Here is a 6,000-nt window from a genome sequence, read left to right as displayed (position 1 = left end):
ATTAAAAGTCCCACTTAGATGCATCTGACTGGCCGAACCCAGGTCATATGCTTTCTTTCTGACTGTTAGGTGATCTGGGAAAGCGATTATCTGTTGCTCCCATCTTCTTATTGTGGAAGGAAGACATCAAGAAATGTTCATAGGGAATTCTCTGAATGTAGAAAAGAGATCTACATACTAAGAAGTCAAGAGAAAAAAAAAGCAAAGGCGCACTACAACTATTTGTCACTTTAGTGCAAGTAGCCACATGTTTGCACAGATTAAAACAGGTCATGCCAGCCAGGTGCAGTGGCTCAGCCTGTAATCCTAGCACTTTGGGAGGCCAAAGGCGGCAGATCACTTGAGGTCAGGAGTTTGAGACCAGTCTGGCCAACATGGGGAAACCCCATCTCTACAAAGAAAACAAAAATTAGCTGGGTGTGATGGCAGGTGCTTGTAATCCCAGGTACTCAGGAGGCTGAGGCAAGAGAATCTCTTGACCCCAAGAGGCAGAGGTTGCAGTGAGCTGAGATCAAGCCACTGCACTCCAGCCTGGCTGACAGAGCAAGACTCCCTCTGAAAAAACAAAAACAAAGAAAAACAGGTCATGCCTAAACCCACAATTTTGTATTCTGTAGCACTTATGTGCAGCAGAGAGATGAAACACAAAGTTCTACTTTTAAAGAATTAAAGTCCACAAAACTAAAAGTTAATACAGCAATAAATGTTTTTCTTCATTTAAACTAGAAGAACCAAAAAACAAACATCTAAATCAAGAAATATTAAAGTTTTCATATTTACTATACATACATTTTACTACTTTTTTTTTTTTTTTTTTTGAGACAGTCTTGCTCTGTCACCCAGCCTGAAGTGCAGAGGCACAATCTCAGCTCACTGCAACCTCCGCCTCCCAAGTAGCTGGGACTACAGGCATGCACCACCACGCCTGGCTAATTTTTGTATTTTTAGCAGAGATGTGGTTTCACCATGTTGGTCAGGCTGGTCTCAAACTCCTGACCTCAAATGATCCACCTGCCTCAGCCTCCCAAACTGCTGGGATTATAGGTGTGAGCCACCACACCTGGCCTTTACTACCTTTTTAAACTATAAGTATTCAATATGTGGGTGCAATGATTTAGAATCCTTTTCTCAGCTCAGAAACTGAGCCTCAAGCCAATATTCAAAATGGCAACGAAACTTTCCATTTTTTCCCCACTTTTTCTTTAGTATTCAGCTTTGGTAACAGTGTTGACAGTTCTTGGCATGTTGCCCCTTAGTTATCATTTATCTTAATATTTGCTACAGTTTGTGACTCTCGTTTTGAGAGCAAGGTTAGGTTGGGATATAAAAACTTAGTATTTTTAAATGATTTTTGCATAGTAGCATTTAGTTTGCTAGCTGGAAACCGCCAGTTAGAACCCCTGCACTTTGTCCCATATACAGGAACATGTTATTAATCTTAGAACATACCTGCATGTGTCAAGAATATCTTTAAAAAGTGCTTTTTAAAATCTGTTTGTGAATCGACACTCTACATTCTTGATTACATATTTTATTTGTCTATACTTTTCCAGGTAATCATATTTGAAATTGGCATTCTGACCAAATCATAATAAGCATCATAAGCTTGGTTGATATGTTTGTTTCTGAGCCCACAAAGGCAAGCACTAAATCCTTGAGCATGTTCACTTCCTCAAACAAATGAGTTCCGTCCTCTGAGGCCTCTCGGATGAAGCTACCCATCTTGCCTTTCTAATCTCTGGACACAATTGTGCTTTTTATGGTACATAGAATAGTGAAAAGAGCATGAGTTTTGGCACAGCTCTGGGTTTGAACCCCAGCTTTGCCATTTACTGTGGGCAAATTACTTAAGCTCTCTGAGCCTCAGTTCTTCAATTGTAAACTGGGAATGATATCTACTTGGAGGTTGGTGAGTAGGATAATATTCCTAAGACACCTATTACAACACCTACAAAATAGTAGATGCTCAATAAAATGGTAGGTATTATTCAAATATTTACAAGTTAGCAGGTAACTAAGGAACTTAGGATCCTAATGAGGGAAGAACACTCCATTGAACTCATTCCTTTATTTCCCAATGGTACAGAAAAAAAAGATTACAACCTACTCTAGGACAAGGGAGATTGCACTGTTACCACAGCTTCAACTTTATTACTCTTTTTCTTTCTTTTTCTTTTTTTTTAAAGAAATGGGGTCTCACATGCCAGGCTGGTCTCAAACTCCTAGTCTCCAGTGAAAGTGGTCCTCCCACCTCAGCCTCCAAAACTGCTGGGATTACAAGCATGAGCCACTGTGCCTGGCCACTTTATTACTCTTGATTAAAGTTGCAGTTCCCACTTGGTGCAGTGTACGGATCCCCTTCTCTAAAATGACTTCCTGTCCCTGTCCTCTTCTTCCTGCCCTTTGGTCCACGACCCAGATAACTCCTGTTAGTCCTTAAAAACTCAGCTCTGACACATGGATCTTTGTTTCCTGTTCTTCAAACAGTCCGAGCCTGTTCCTGCCTCAGGGACTTTATTCTTGCTGTTCTCTCTTGCATCATTCTGCTCCCAGAGCTTCACAGACTGGCTGCTTCTCATCCTTCAAGTCTCAGCTTAAGTGTCGCTATTTCAGAGAGATCTTTCCTAACCACCTCGTGCACATACCCACCCACAGTCATCTGCTATGTCATTAGCTGCATTATTTTATTCATAGGGTCATTACTACCTGAAGAAACCTCAGCTCATTTATTATTTTTCTTACATAATGTTCTGTCTTCCATCACTAAGCTTCACTGGATCAGGAATTGTCTTTCTTTTTCACCACAGATAGTCTCTGAACCTAGAATAGTGCCTGGCACACTGTAATGTTCAATAAAGATTTACAAATCTGCTCGGGGAAGTCTTTCTTTACCACCAGGCTGAATTAGATACATCTTTGAATTCCATTATCCTTTGGACATGTTTCTTTGTACAGCACCTGAACTATATTGCAATTGCTAATTGTCAGGAGACAGCTGAAATTCTGGTTGGCAGGATTGAAAAAATTTGCTGCAAAGAGGGCCCAGTGAGCCAGTAGCTGAGGGCTGTAATAGGGCAGATGAGAGCATCAGATGAAAGCTGTGGTGCGTCTTAGGATTGTACAGCATAGAGAAAGCCAAAACAGGGGCCTGGTCAGCAGAAAGCCAGTACAAAAACTTACATGTAGGGCCGAGCCCCCTCTTCTGATATAACATCAATCCAGTAAGTTCCATAAAACCCAGATGTCGGCGCGGTGGCTCACGCCTGCAATCCTAGCACTTTGGGAGGCCGAGGTGGGCAGATCACAAGGTCAAGAGATTGAGACCATCCTGGCCAACAGGGAAACCTCGTTTCTACTAGAAATACAAAAATTAGCTGGGCATGGTGATATGCACCTGTAGTCCCAGCTACCTGGGAGGCTGAGGCAGGAAAATTGCTTGAACCCAGGAGGCTGAGGTTGCAGTGAGCCGAGATCACGCCACTGCACTCCAGCCTGGCGACAGAGGGAGACTCCATCTGAAAAAAAAAAACAAAAAAACCCAGATGTCATCCTGTCAAGTAGAAGGCTGGAGGAGAAACAGCCCTGATGGGGAGTTAAATTTTAAATTGACTGAATATTTAGGCAAAATAAGGCCGTCTAAACCAGAAAGACGGAAACACCTTTAATTAGCAAATTTGAGAATCTTCCCACACCAACCCCTCCTTCCCATTATCCAGTGACTCCTTACAAAAAAATAAAGATTGGTGCCTTTTTACTTTTTGCTTTTGAGTTGTAGTTTGAAACCCAGCCCCTTACTATAATTTTTTTCCTCTCCTTCCCTCTCCTCCAGTCTTAATGCACTCAGGATAGTCTATATCTTCCAATTACCCAGTCCTATTTTCTAGCACAAAAAGGAGCCACAAACATGAGCTACATGTAAAATTTCACATTTTCTAATAGCCATACTTAAAAACTCACAAGAAACAGATAAATTTAAACAAAATATTTAACTCAGTATAGCTAAAATATTATCATTATAACATGTAATCAATATAAAAATTATTAATGAGATAATTTTTTTATCAAGTCTTTAAAATCTGGTGTGTATTTTACATTGACAGCACATCTCACTTTGGGCTAGCCACCTTTCAAGTGCTCAATAGCTACATGTAGCTAGTTCTTACCTTATTGGACAGCAGAGGTCACACACAAGCCCTCCACAGAGTAGGTAAAAAGTGAATGTTCAACAGAAGAATTTATAATACTAAAGGTTATCATTATAATATCTTCCTGTCTCTTAAGTAGGTTTTGTTTTTCTTTCAAAGTGAGGCAGTATAACACATTTTACTTTACCTTTGAAGTATAGCATCTACGGTGCTTGACCAATAATATATTTGGCATTAAATTTAGAAACAATACATAAAAATATATTTTAACATGTCTCAAAATGCACATTCAAATATGACATTGGCTTCACTGTGCTTGTGTGAAATCATGGCTCAAAACACTAGCAGTCCCTTGTATAATAAATATATGTATACTTTGCCCTAAATTGCATGGGCCATAGCTGACATTTGGGTAGCCTGTTATAATCTATTATACATTAATATTTCATAGAATCCAGTGACTTTTTTTTTAATTCAATTGAGATCTTCTATATCTAATTACTAACCCATTTCATTCTCCATTGCTTGGCTTCCCAGTAATCAATAACCATGCTCACTTTGCTTAATTGAAGACTAATTGGATCAAAAAGACAGTCTGTGCCTTGTGAAAATTTCCAGTTGTATAAGATGGTCATTCTCATGACCATCTGGCTAATCATTTCCTATTGTGTACTCCTGGAGTTGGAATTATTTGTGATTTCTTTCTAAGGACAAAACTTACCTTCTTTCTTGGGTTTGTCCTTACTGCCTTTCAGCATATTCCAATATGCCAAGAATTTTAATCTCTTACCCCACCCCAAATTGCTGTTGATCACAATCAGGCAATGTCTCTCTCTTTCTGTTTATCATCTAGTTACTTTATGTAGGTATGAAATGACATGCATTACAGAATGAACGTCATGGGCAATACTGTGGAATGGTAATCATTACTGAATGGTCCTCTTCCCCTTATGCCACCACTTCGAAGTCGTTCCATTTCCAATATATTTTGCCACTTTGCTACTGAGAATGTGTCTTACTAGGTTAGCATCTATAGTGTTTTTAACTAGGTTAAAAAAAACTTCCATAACAATAATTGTGTGAATCACAGAATTACCAATGACCCTTTATCAATAGCGTTCCTGTTAATGAAAGTGAGATGGGGAGAGACACAAACAACTCTGAACTTCACTCACGGTCCCCCACCAAAGCTAAGTATTATGGCTTCTCTCTCTCTCTGATGGACAGAGGCAGAGTTTATTGCAAAGCCACAAGTGTCCTCATTTGGATTCCTCCAAATAGTGTTTCAGTGATTTCCTCTAGCTTGAATTGCTCCTTTCTGTTTTCTTGGGGAGCTAGGCAGTCCTTGTCTGACGGATTTACTATGCAGATAACTATGCGGCCCCTTCCCTCTTTCCACAGCCTTTTATTTGGCACCTACCACATATCAATCTCAGAAGATACAGTGGGGAAAGGGCCAAATGCAGTCCCTTTCCTTAGAGTGCATGGCCTGGCAAAAATCCTTGAATTCAGTATCAACTTCCCTTCACAGGCAAGGCTCTGCACCCTCCTCACTGATACCTAGTCCTGAAACTATCTTGTTTTAGGTTTCGTTAGAAAGCATTGTTTCAAGAGCAGTTTTTGTTTTTCTTTTTTTCTTTTTTTTAGTTAAATTGAAGGTAGTTTTGAATAAAGGAGACAATATTTGAGTATTTACAAATTGGGTATTTAAAATATTTACACATATACAAGTTCTGGGTGAAGTATTCTGCTCCAATTTGTAATCTAGGCACACTTTGCTAGAAAACGTTAAGATTGAATTCAAATCAAGTACAGTATTTCCGAAATCTTTAAGAGAACCCTAGCTCTGGTTGCT

This window comes from Aotus nancymaae, unplaced genomic scaffold (assembly GCF_030222135.1).
Source record: "Aotus nancymaae isolate 86718 unplaced genomic scaffold, 86718_ANA_hifiasm-v0.15.2.pri h1tg000014l, whole genome shotgun sequence".
NCBI classification, from domain to species: Eukaryota; Metazoa; Chordata; class Mammalia; order Primates; family Aotidae; genus Aotus; species Aotus nancymaae.
This window is presented reverse-complemented; position numbering follows the sequence as displayed.